Source organism: Ceratotherium simum, chromosome 4 (assembly GCF_057802395.1).
Source record: "Ceratotherium simum simum isolate JZ-2026a chromosome 4, ASM5780239v1, whole genome shotgun sequence".
Lineage (NCBI taxonomy): Eukaryota > Metazoa > Chordata > Mammalia > Perissodactyla > Rhinocerotidae > Ceratotherium > Ceratotherium simum.
Genome location: NC_141903.1, coordinates 77,054,513 through 77,068,148, shown reverse-complemented (window position 1 = coordinate 77,068,148; position 13,636 = coordinate 77,054,513). Strand labels below are relative to the sequence as shown.

The 13,636-nt window shown below is 40.3% G+C and overlaps 1 long non-coding RNA gene across 1 annotated transcript in view; it reads left to right on the top strand.

The window, feature by feature from the left end:
• LOC147917340 (uncharacterized) overlaps positions 1 to 9,296 on the top strand; it is a 35,749-nt gene extending 26,453 nt beyond the window's left edge. Inside the window, exons 2-4 of the long non-coding RNA XR_015552016.1 lie at positions 5,881 to 6,212; positions 7,743 to 7,866; positions 8,220 to 9,296. This is a non-coding gene — a long non-coding RNA (uncharacterized LOC147917340). The remainder of the gene's footprint in view (positions 1 to 5,880; positions 6,213 to 7,742; positions 7,867 to 8,219) is intronic.
• Positions 9,297 to 13,636: the final 4,340 nt, after the last annotated feature.

Below are 13,636 nucleotides of genomic sequence, written 5' to 3'. Positions count from 1 at the left end.
TTATAAAGTACCACAGACTGGGTGGCTTAAACAACAGAAATTTATTTTCTTCACAATTCTGGAGGCTGGAAGTCTGAGTAAGGCCTCTTTCCTTGGCTTGTAGATGGCCGTTGTCCTCCAGTGTCTTCACTGGTGTTGCTTCTGTGTGTGTCTGTGTTCTAATCTCCTCTTCTTATAAGGACACCAGTCATATTGGATTAGGGCCCACCCACATGACCTAATTTTTACCTTTAAAGATGCTATCTCCAAATAGAGTTACAGTCTGAGGTACTAGAGGGTAGGACTTCAGTATATGACTTTTGAGGGAACATAATTCAGGCCATAATACCTACCTAGTAAGTTGTAGGTTAAATGGGAATGTATTTAAGTGGCCAGCATAGTCTTCAATCAGTGGTAGCAAAAATCTTGTTATGTAGTTCAGAACATTTGTGTTGACGACAAGGTGTCAGGTTATTGCACTGGGTACTCTGACACAAAGATGGCTAAATCATGGCTCTTGTTTTTAGGAAGCTCGGTAATATATATTTTGCGTGAATTGTGTTAATACACATTGTATGTATGTGTGCTATATGTCTAGGTGTGTATGTATGATATGATATGTATGATACACATATTGTATATGTATAATATGTATGTATCGTATGTATGATATATGTATATATGATATGATATACATATATGATATGTATGTATGATGTATCATATCACCTGATAATATCAGGTGATAATATCACCTGACTTCAGAAGACAAACATCAGTTCCTGCTTTGGCAAACTGATCCTCTCTTTTGTTCTCAGAGAATTCATAATCCTTCATCCATCCCTCAAAATACCTGTTGTTTAATAGTCTAGTTCTAAGAAAGGCCCAGAGGTGACAAAAGGCAAGCAAACCAAGAGTAAAACTTAAAATAGGAATTATTTTGTATTATATTTTTTATCATCTTCTTTTAGTGACTTTTTTTTCACAAATTCTCATAGTTCTTGTAGATTTTTTGGAGGAAAGGGGAGATTTTGTTTTAGGTAAGGCCATACATTTGCTTAAGGAAGTCTTTTGTGTATGAGGTTTGTTGTTCCCTAGAGTTCTGATATTCAGCAAGTTATTTTTCTATGTATTAAAAACTAGTAAACTTTATCTTTAAAAGCACTCACACAGGGCCGGCCCCATGGCTTAGCGGTTAAGTGCTGGCGCTCCGCTGCTGGCGGCCGGGGTTCGGATCCCGGGCGTGCACCGACGCACTGCTTCTCCAGCCATGCTGAGGCCGTGTCCCACATACAGCAACTAGAAGGACGTGCAGCTACAACATACGGCTATCTACTGGGGCTTTGGGGGAAAAAAATAAATAAATAAAAAATTAAAAAAAAAAAAAAAAGCACTCACACATAATATATGAATACATACTCATTGTAAAAATTCAAACGATATGCAGAACTACACAGAGGAAAAACTCACTCTCTCTCTTCACATTTCCCCCCTGTAACTCGCACTGTCCCATTCTCCTTCCAAACGGCAGGCACAGTTAGAGGCTGGTTTGCATCGTTTCTAACCTTTTAAAAAATTATTTTCATTGTCATATAAGAACATACACATAATTTGGGAACATTTTTATTTTGATGAAACAGAATTATAACAGAGAGATTGTTCTAAGGCTTTTCTTTGTTCCACTAAAAAATATTTGCTGTTTTGGGTGACATTTTAGTACTAAATCCCACCGCTGACCCACCTTTTCTCCAGGACTCTTGACTAAGGAGCAGCTTTGCTGAGGGCAAAATATAAGTAATGACTGCTAAAATAGAATAGCTGGACAAGTGACCCGTATCTTTAAAAGGAGGGTTTTCCCTGTGATGTGGCAGTGGTCCATGAGAGAGAGGCCTAGCAGGGCTTCTTGCTCCCCGCTTCCTGTCTAAGGCCAGTTCCCCAGCCAGCCTGTGGGTGAGCATGGCTGGCCAGCCTCTGAGGCCATGCTCTGCTCTATGAGGCCACAGCACAGGAACAGGAAGCGATTGAGACTCGGTGGAACCTAATCTTGCCTTTAAGGAATAGTAGCCCGGCTACTAGTAAAATTTGATCTGAGAAGAGGCTAATGACACCAGCAATTCCTCCTCTCATAGGAGGCAGAAGAGTAGCTGGGAAGTGGCTGGAGAGAAGGCCTGGGAACGTAGGTGGGAGTATGCTGTCTCCCATGGGCTGACATGGAAATATGAGGCAGCAGGATAGCAATTTCTTCTCCAGCAAATATATCTTGGAGATCTTACCATTTCAGCACATAGAGATTTAAATCATTTAAAAGTCTCAGTATTCTGTAACTTCCATTTATATAACAGATTTTGGAATTTTTAAAACTCTTAATTTCCCCCTCATTTCACTCTCACAACACCCTGTATGGGGCTTCTTTGATAGACATAGGAGTAAAGCCTTAAGGAAGTCAAGGCATTTGTCCATGAATTCAAGATCTATGGATGCCTTGGTCAGTTTTCTTTCCACTATAACATACTACTTCTTGTTAAATGCTAGTTTATATTTAAATTGGACGGGAATAATTAGCTACCATTAAAGTTATTTGTTATTAAGAACCCATTTTCTGAAAGGCCTAATTTCAGCTCTCTGCTGTAAATCTGATTCAACAAGTATTTATTGAAAACTACTATTGATATGTTTATTTTGTATTAATTTTTATTTTTTGATTCCCATCATCTGAACCCATCCCTATGTTCAGGATACTTTTCCATCTTATTAATGTTGTTGGGGGCAGCATTTCCCTGTAATTGTAAAGCTGACACACCCATTTATCCAGCCTCCCTTGTAGCCAAGATATGTGTATGTGATCTGGGCTTGGCTCATCTTTTGCACCCACCTTAGACTTTGAATGGGTAGCTAGTGGCCTAAGAAGTAGGGGCAGAAAATCCTCTCTGCTGGCAGGTGGTTGCCATGGCAGTGTCAATATTCAGCCTCCAGGGGCAGTAGGGACAGCAGGAGCAGGGAAGGCCAATGGCAGCTTTGCATGTTCTGTGCCATGGATGATGGCAGTGATGTGGTGTCGGGCATTCAGCATCCAGCAGTGGTGGTGCCTTGTCCCCACTGAAATGCTTTGGACTGTGGTCCTCGATGTTAACTGTGCTTCTGTATTCCTGCTCAGTGTGTAGGCCTAGTTCTCCAACATTTCAATGATTATATGAGTTATCAAGTAACCTTTCATTTTTTAAATCTACATACAATAAATTCACTCTTTGTGGATTCACTCACAGTTCTATGGATTTTGACAATATATTAAGTCATATACCCACCACCATAGTCATGATATAGAACAGTTCCATCATGCCTCAACTTGTCTCGTGCCGCTCCTTTGTAGTCACCCCTCATTCACCCCAAACTCTAATCTATTATTTATCCCTATAATTTTCCCTTTCCCAGAATCATAGAATATTATCTAATAACGTTTTAATAATATTTCATTATTATAATATTAATAACCTTTAAAATAGTAATAAATTTATTTTCTGCTTAAATACGGTCATATGCCGCTTAACTGCAGGGATATGTTCTGAGAAAAGTGTTATGTGATTTTGTTGTCATGGGAACATCATAGAGTGTACTTTCACAAACCTACATGGTATAGCCTACTACACACCTAGGCTACATGGTACCACCGTGTATATGTGGTCTGTCGTTCACTGAAATGTCGTTATATGATCCATGCCTGTAATAATAGCTAAAACTTATTGGATGCTTAGCATTTGCTTTGTTCTGTTCTTACTAAGTGCTTTACATGAATGAACTCATTCAATCCTCTTTACAATTCTAATAGAAGATCCTCTTATTATCCCCATTTACACGTGAGAAAGCTGAGGCACAGAGAGATTAAGGAAGCTGTCCAAGGCCACAGAGATAGTAAGTGGCAGAGTCAGGATTCAAACCCAGGCAGTGTGGTGCCAGTCATAGGCTTTTAACTCCTATTTATATTGTCTTGTATATCAGCCAGAATTATTTTCTGTTGCTTGCAACTATGAACTTGAGTGCTCGAACTGGTGAGGGAAAGGCTCAAAGTACACACTCTCACGGATGTTACCATTGGGTTGGAGAGACAGACATGATTGAAATAATGCCATCACTGAATGCATAATTACAAATGTGGGTAAGTGAAGGAAAGGATCACAGTCCTTTAGAGTTCATCATAAACAAACCTGATCTAGACTGGGGGTCATAGAAATGTTTGTCTGAGAAATTGATACTTTAACAGAGATCTGATGAGTTACCAGATTAAGACTGTGTGGGCCTATGGGACATGCAACTGGACCCTTCCAGAGCAAGCTGCAGGTGCCGGGGCCCTGAGGCAGGAGGCAAGATGGCCACTCTAACTGGAGCATGGAGGGTAAGCAGGAGCCCCACGCCAGCCAAGATAGGTGAAGTTAGAGGTAGACAGGTGGCGAAATCATGCAGGCCTTGTAGGCCACATCAAGTACTCATGAGGCTTTGCCTCCCTCTGGTTCCAGATAACACTTGAGAGTCTTTACTTACCCACACAAAGCAAGAAAATAAAACACAGGATGATGTGCATAAAGGACTATGCTTTATTTTCTCAGGGAGCAGGACTCATGATGAGAAGGTAATGGGCCCATGTTCCCTTGCCTGTTGCCTAGAAGGTATTCCTGGACCATTTTCCTTACCACAGGAGGTATCTGGGAATATATTGGGATCCACTGAGATACATTGGAGCAGAAGCCAGCTCATTGTTAGGCCTGAAATTGTGACATAATTTCTTCAAACCTCACGTCTGTAAACTGCAGGGTGTGCAATACCTGGTATTTGGTGTCTTTGAGTGATTGGCAGGTATCTCAATAAGCACATCAAAGTTAGCAAATAGACATGGTCTCTTCTCTCTGCAGGTTTTGTAGACCCAGACTTCAGTGGACGACGGCAGTATTAGAGTGCAGCATCATTTTACAGATAAGGGCACCCAACACAAAAAGACAGGTTACCTTGGCCAGGGTTGCAAACATAGTGAATGGAGGAGCCACAACTAATTCTCTTGTTTTCTGACCTCCAACCTGCTTGGCATGTATTTTGACATACATATTTCTAAAACAGATTGACAAAAATCATTGTTTAAATGGCTTAATTTGATAACACTGGCTGATGCATTCCCATTTGATAGATGGTAGATCTAGGCATCCAAGAACACACAGTTGAATTTTTCCTAGATACTACAAGTGCATTTTCAGTAAACTAATTTAAAAATCAGTAACAGAAGGCCTATGATAAATTTTTTAAAACTTTTTTGCATAATTTTACATTTGACTAATCTTCTATATCACCCAAATGTGTGGGCATGAGGTCGTGCTGAGAGGAAAACTTTCATGAATCTGTGAACTCAGGAGGACCATAAGGCATTCAGAAAATAAGTTAATATTCTGAAGTGCTTTAATTAATACTTTTGACTACTTTGACCAGTTAAGATCCTCAGAGACATATACCCCAATTTTGAATCCAATTAAAATGATATCCATTACTAAATTAACCCATGTACATTCAAATTTTGATGTAAAATGACATAGTCTCAAGACACCCATTAATTAATCGAACATGCAAAAATATGTCAAGAAAATTATTAATCCATCTATTCTGATGTCATATCTCACAGGTCTTCAAGCTCCTTATATATTAGAAGTATTATATACTACATCAATTCTTCATTTAAAAAATAACACAAAAAATATTTCACCATATGCTTGTTTGAGATGCAGTGAAAAAATGTTCTTTTCAAAGCATATGGTGATATAATTAGGTGTCTCTGAATACAGCAAGGTTGGAAAGAGAACTGTATGAACTAAATTGAAACAATTTGCTGTTCTTGTGTTTTCCCCCCATCTACCCCCTCAACATCAGTATCTTCTCTGGATTATCATTGTTTTAATAAAGAAAAATCTTAAGCACTTGAAGATGAGAAACATCTGCTGTCACCTACCGTACCTATGGCTGATGGAGTTCCAGGACTGCTTCCCCTTCCCTTTCGCTGTGTAAACCTACGTGACTCATGTGCCCAGTCTCTCTCGCTGAGGAGTCCTGGCATCGCTCCAGCGTCGTTGCCATTTCTATAAAGTTCTGCAGCCGGGATTCAGCTTGTATCTATGGCTTAGCTGCCTTTCTTCATGCCACCTCCTAGGCTTCTTTTCCGCTGATGGGGAGACGCCTTGCATTTCTTTTTCTTCAATAAAAAGGTTTGTTTTGAAATATTTCTTCCTGTTTTGATCGTACTCAATCTCTGAAGAAAAGAAAAAGTTTGAAAATAGATTCTATATGATATAGTGAGAAGGATGTTGGTTTTTTTTATGAGAAATGTGAATTTAAAAATTCATGTATTGAGATCTGGGAATCAAAACATTATGGTTTCAGATGGGTTTGGGCATTATCTTTTATACTGTTTTTTCTTCATTTTTCCAATTCATTAGAATGTACAATGTTGACCACGTTTTAAGGATAGTAAGATTTGTCACATGTTAAACAAGTTCATGAGTATATTTGAATAGTGAACCTTTCGTTTTAGGACATCAGTGCCTTGCATTCCATTGATAAACAGATTCTGGATTTTTTTCTTTCTCTTTTAATTTTTTTTAAGTGCCTGACTGGAATGAATAATATGTGTTTATCTTAGACATATGTTGTTTTCAGCCAAATTCATTGCTGACTGATAACGGTAAGTTTCACTAATTTTAAGCCCTATTTTTATATCATTTATAGTGAGTATTCTTGGTTTTAGTTAACAAGGAAAACTGTCAGCAAACAAATGTGGATTGTACAGCAGTAGACATAGAAGATAGATGCTACTGAGAGTGATGACTCGTGATCATTCAATGGATTATTTGCCTTGCTTCCTTTGTGATATTTTCTGTTGGTGAATATTGAAGAAATGAATTATTTTCTCTAGCTTTCCCAGCACAGTTACTTTCTAATCAGCTTGTTTTTGTTTTCACCTTGCATCAGGGGAACAGTACCTCCTGAGGTGAAATGCTATAATGAGCCAAATCCTAGTCCCTTGTGCAATGGTTTGCGAACTTTAGCATCTATCAGAATGGAGGCTTGTTAAAATACGGATTGCTGGTCTTCATCCCCATAGTTTTTGATTCAGTAGGTCAGGAATGGGGCTGCAGCATTTGCATATCAAATGAGTTCCCAGGTGAAGATGATGTACTGGCCTGGGAACCACATTTTGAGAACGACTTGTATAGTGCAATGCTTAGTGCCTGTCCTATGGTCTGTCATCTCTGTGTCCCAGGAGAGACAGTGAAGTGTTCTAGTGCTTATTGAGATAGGCCCCAGCCAGCTCCCAGTCACTGAGGTCTCATTTCTTTTTTTGCTACAGGGCTTGGCCACTTAACTTAGGTTTTTCTCTTTTAGATGCTTCCACTGCAAAGTGTCATTAAAGTTCTTCCTCACTCGTGGCCTGTTGTTGAAAAGAGTAACTCCCCTTTTCTTCACTGTGCCGAAGACAAGCATCCAGGTTCTCTTCTCTCTTTGGGTTTTCAACTAATTATTTTGGAAAAAAGCATTTCACAAAATAAATACACTTAAGAAAGTTTCAAAGTTTGCAAATTCTCCTAATAGTAATCTGGTCCATAGTTCCAAACTCCCTTGAAAATGGCAGCTGGAAGCCTCAGTAGGGTTTTCTCTTGGCTTTTGTTCCCAAAGATGGAGCTCAGCAGAGGTGAAATTCCCTTCTGATCTAGGCTTGTGGTCTCTTTTCTTCATAGGACCTCACCAAGGCAGAGCAATAATACCTCCTTGATTCAAGTGGAAAATATATATCTTTGAGGACATCTACAGCTCTGCCTTTACTTGAAAATTTTTATCCATTTGGTATTTTCTCTCTGAAAGGTAATCAGCCATTTTGTTCTTGGGAATGGTATAATGGGTGATAATGGGTGACTTCAGAGCCAGGCAGATTTGGATTGAATCTTGATTTTGTATTTTATTAGCTGTGTGATACATATGTCATGTAAATAGGGTGAGTCTCACTTTCCGCACCAGTAAAGTGGGAATGCTAATGCTTACCTCATATTGACATGAGACAACACAAAGGCACATAGCGTCAGCCTTAGAAATAGGAATTTTCAATTGTTGGCAGCTATTATTGTTGGTAGTAATAATATTAATAAAAATACTAAGTGCCTAAAATGTTAGAGATACTAAATGACGTTCTTCTAAATGCACTTCTTGTAAAATTACAGAATCTCGGATTCAAGTGAGACCTCAGAGGAACCTCTCTCTGTCATTCCTTCAGCTCTTATTTATTGAGCACTTTCTGTGTGCTGATCACTGCGGACTCTCTAATCTCTGGTCTTTGATACAGCACTATTGATCCTCTGAATAAACACCTGTGGGGACAGACTACTCACTACTTTAGACTGGTCCCCATTCCACTTACAGATTACTTTAATGGTCAGAAATTTGTTCCATAATTTAGTAGAATCTGCATCTCTATTAACCTCCACCACTGAACCATTATATATTAGTCTGGAAAGCAACACAAAGCTCATGTGGTCAGTGTGTGGCAGTTATATTATGAGATAACTTCCTTTGAGAAGTTTGAAATAAAATTTATTCTTTGAGAGTTAAATTTAAAGAATAGTGCAAAAGAGGACATTTCAGATATGTTCATAGCCACCTTAAAACTGTGAGTGGTTCCAGGCCTACAAAACTGGACTCTATCCAAGGGGTTGCAAACAGAAGCTCTAGAGAACTAGACAGTTAGAAACAAAGAAACAAAAAGTAGTTCAAGGCCTGTAAAAAGAGTACATTTTTTAGCACCATCAATCAGGGTTATTATTTTGAGTGTTATGCTGAGTGTTGGGTCCAAGCCATGTTGATAGCAGAAACATAGTCTCCTCAGGTAAACTAGATTATATTGTCTATGGAAGCAAATTAATAGTTGATGTTGTGATGGGTTGAATTGTGTCCCCAAAAAGATGTTCAAGTCCTTTCCCCCAGGATCTGTAAATGTGACTTTATTTGGAAGTAGAGTCTTCGCAGATATTTTCAAGTTAAGGTGAGGTTGTACTGGATTAGGCTGGGCCCTAATCAAGTAGCTGGTGTCCTTATAAGAAGAGGGAAAGTAGGACACAGACACAGGAGAACAGCACGTGACTATGGAGGCAGAAATTGGAGTGATTCATCTACAAGCCAAGGAATGCCAAAGATTGCAATCACCAGAACCTAGGAAGAGGCAAGATCCTCCCCTAGAGCTTTCAGAGAGAGCATGGCCCTGCTGACACCTTAATTTTGGACTTTTACCTCCAGAACTGTGAGACAATAAATTTCTGTTGTTTTAAACTTTCAAGTTTGTGGTAATTTGTCATGGAAACCCTTGGAAACTAATATACTTGGTGTTGGGGGTGGTTTGTTTTCCTTTAGATAGTTAAGGAGGAAATGTGTTGCAGCTGTTATTCGTAGAAAGATTGATATGGAGTCTTGGCACCTATTCTTTTCCTGTGCTGGGATCAAAGTCCACTCTTTTTTGGGGAAAGCAGAAACTGAAGCAGAGAAAAATGAGCATTAAACTCAGACTGAGACTTGAGGCATCAAAGTTCACAAGACGCAAGACAATGGTATGGGACTTATCCCATTTGGGGAGAGGTGGAAATTCTTCAGGAGAAGATTTGAGATTCCAGACCAGGGAGATGTCCTAAACTGGGACCGAGAGTTTATGATGAGAAAGCATCTGGGTGATTGAGAATTAGGAAGCAAGCTAATGTCTAAGTGGGATGCCTCCCCAAAGGCGCTTTTTCACTCCTTCTCCCTTGATGGTATAAGTACATTCTATGTCAGATAGAGTGGGTCTATTTAGTAAATTTTGGATGTATTTTGGGAGATGTTCTCATAAGTCAAACTGCTCAAACCATGAAACCACTCCCAGAGTTCATATGGATTTGGTCTGGAAGAGACAAGCATGACAGAACTTGAGAAGGACACTAGGCTGAATGGACACAGGCACTATGTCTATAGACTCTGGTTGGAGTAGAGTGTAGAACAGCAGAGAACTTCCAAGTATAAGGCAATCTGGCTGCTGCCCAAGATTCTCCCCATAGGATAATGAGGGATTGAGTCTCTCCCTAAGGGACAGGAAGAAGGAGCCACTAGTCCAAACAGAATTTGTGTGTGTGTGTGTGTGTGTGTATGTGTGTATGTGAGGAATATTAGCCCTGAGCTAACATCTGTTGCCAATCCTCCTCTTTTTTGCTGAGGAAGATTGGCCCTAGGCTAACATCTGTACCCATCTTCCCCTACTTTATATGTGGGGTGCCTGCCACAGCATGGCTTTATAAGCAGTGCATAGGTCTGTGCCTGGGATCCGAACCTGCAAAACCTGGGCCACCGAAGCAGAGCACGCAAACTGAACCAGTACGCCACCAGGCTGGCCCCTAGTCCATATAGAATTATAAGTGATTTACTACAAAAGGTACCCCTTCCTCAAAATATATGACTTCCATCTGGTCAGATACATATAATAAATATACAAATATATGAAATCCACATGAATGTTGACGTTGGGTTATATGTGGTCACTGTACACTGTATATCCATACAGTCCATATAACTGTCCATAGTGGCCTTGCCTGGCACATTTGGATTGCAAAAATATCCAGAAAAGAATGTGTCAATCAGAAGAGTTGATTAGCTTACGTAGGAAACAGAAGAGAGTCACTGGGGAAAACGTTAACATTGTTCATTCAGTCATTGCTCTGGGGAGTAGGATTTGCAGGTCTGTCTGTTCCTGCTATGCCATGGTCACATCACTCTAAGTTAACTCTGATGCTGTTTAGCATCTGAATCATACTCTACCTCCTTTACATTGATTGCATGCTTACCTGCTAATTGTAATTTGACCTCCATGACTTGAGCTGAGCAGGCAGATTGAGTGGCTGGTTCCCTGTGACTGTTCTCTGTCACTAGATGCCTTAAATTTGCCCTCTGATACCAGTGTTGTTGTTGCTCTCTTGCTGAGGGATGGAACCACTCTCTGTGTTCTAACATATCAGATTTTGTGGTGGTGGCAGCATTCAGTTCCTTGCTGGCTGTTGGACAGAGACTGCCCTCAAGTCCTTGTTGTGTGGCCCTCTCTATATGGCAGCTCACAACGTGGCAGCTTGCTTCTTCACAGGCAGCAAGGGAGAGAGTCTCCTAGCAAGATGGACATTGCAATCTTAAGTAATGTAATCACATACTTGTAATCACACGCACAATCACGTGTGTCCATTATCATTACCATATTCTATTGGTTAGAAGCAAGACACAGGTCCTGCCCACACTCAAGGAGAGGAGAGTATACAAAGGTATGAATATCAGGAAAAAGGGATCATGGTGCTGTCTTAGAGTCTGTGTGCCCAAACTGAGTATATATCTGCTCAGCTAGAGTCTACATTTCCTAGTCTTTCTTGTAGCTAGGGGTGGCTCTAAGTTTTGGCCAATGGGAAGACAGCAGAAGTAATGGGTGGAACTTTCTTACCATCCACTCTGATGTGTTTCCCCATTCCTGCAAGTGACAATGTGAACATGGTGCTAGTGAGCGGTGCTGACCCTGTAGATGAAGATAACCTTAGGAGGTGATAAGGGAACAGCAAGAAAAGACTGTGTCCTGGATAACCTTGTAGAGCAGAGCCACTTTGCCAGTCCTGAAATCCTCATTTCTGTTACATGAGAGCGAAGTAGTCTTCTTTGTTTCTCTAACTGTATTTTGGAGCCTCTTTGTTACAGCAACTTAACTTGTACCTAACTCATAGCAGTTTATTCCATAGATAGACTACCTCAACATGGTGGGCCAGCCACATGAGATCCTCTCATGGACCAACCTGAACTGGAGGATAAAGTGTACAAAGAGCAACAGACAGTCACGACAATAGATTCCACAAATTTTATATAAAAGAAAAAAGACGTCGCCTTAAAAACAAACTTTCATATAAAAGAAAGACATTACCTTAAAAACATGCTTATAGAAAAAACCTAGTTTTTTAATATTAACTTAATCCTCTTGGCATTTTTAAGGATTAAAAAAGTAATGACTTTAATAAGTTACCATTCTAGTTATCTATTGCTGCATAACAAATTGTTTCAAAACTTAGTGGCTTAAAACAACAGGGATAATTTTATGTTTTTCTCTCATGATTCTAGGGGTTAATTGGGCTCAGCTAGGTGGTTCCTTCTTGGGATCTCTGTTCAGTGGTGGTCAGATAGTGGCTGGGGCTGGGTCATCTCCAGGCTCACTCCATCACATGGCTGGCTGTTGTTGCTGGCTCCGGGCTGCGACCTCAGCTGGGCTATTGACCAGAAACCATTCATGTGGTTCTCAGTGAGGTCTTTCCTCTTCCTCATGACATAGGTGACTGGTTCTAAGAGGGAATGTCCCTGTGGGCCCAGGTAGAAACTGTATCACCTTTTATGACCCTATCCTCTGAAGTCACATCACTGCTGCCATAATCATAGACCTGCCCAGGAGAAGGGGACATGTACCCTCTCAGTAGGAGGAGTGACCTCTCAAGGTCATACTGCAAGAAGAACATCTGGAATGGGAGGTCTTGTGGTCATGTTGGAAAGTACTATCAGTCACAGTCCACCTTTTGGCCATAACAATTTAAATCCCTCCCATGTGCAAAACACACATATTCCATCCCCTTCCACGGAGTCTCATTCTATTATGGCATTTGCTCAAAGACCAGGATCTTGTCATCAAAGTCAGGCCCGGGTGCAGGTGAGGCTTCTTGAATGTGGTTCCATGGGTATGTTTGAAGGCCCGTGAACTAGAGACAGACTATCTTCCTCTCACACCTGGACCTAGAGCTGTGGGAAAGTTCTCCAAGGGTAAAAGAAGAGGGACACAGCAGTCACTCTTTACAGCATGTTTCCAGAGCTTACATCAGGGCTCAGTCCACCTGCCTGGGAGGTGTTCCTCATGACCAAAAGTCATGAGGAACACCACTCTTTTACAACTTATTACCCACTCTCTTGGCTCTTGGTTCTGCCCTCGGAGACATCCTTTTTTTCTTAATAAGAAAACCTAAGTTTGCAATTGAATAGCCTTTGTAGCCTGCATCCTGCATATAAAAGGGTAGAGGTTCAAAGTCCTTTCTTTAATTTAGTGTTTAGTATTTATCTGTTCCGTTTAGTCCAAGCTGGCAGTGGTTCCACCAGAATAATTCTCTTAAAAACATTGTGTGTTTGTGGGTGTTTAAATGTATTGCTTTATAATCCTTGAGATACACCCTCCTATTTCTTCAAGCTAAGTCCTTCTCTACCTTGGGCTCCTGTGGCACTGCTGCCGATTATTTGACTAAGAGGATCTGCAAGCCATGCTCTCAAAACCCTAAAAAAGCTTTTGGTCTGATTGAAAGGTTCTATGAGGTACCACTTTAGATCTTTCTAAATTCTTAACAAAGAGTTTTGCAGACATGCCCTCAGTTTCATTTTTAGACCCTGTTTTCCTGATAGTGCACTGGATTTCATCTCTGCCCAGAAGCTACTTTTAATTTTAGAATCGTTTGCTGTCTAGAGAGGCTGGGAATAAGAGATAGTTTTATTTTCAAACCCAGCTAGTCTTGGCTCCTCTATATTTAACAGTTCATTCTTTAGCTTCTCTCTTTCCTTTTGCATTTTA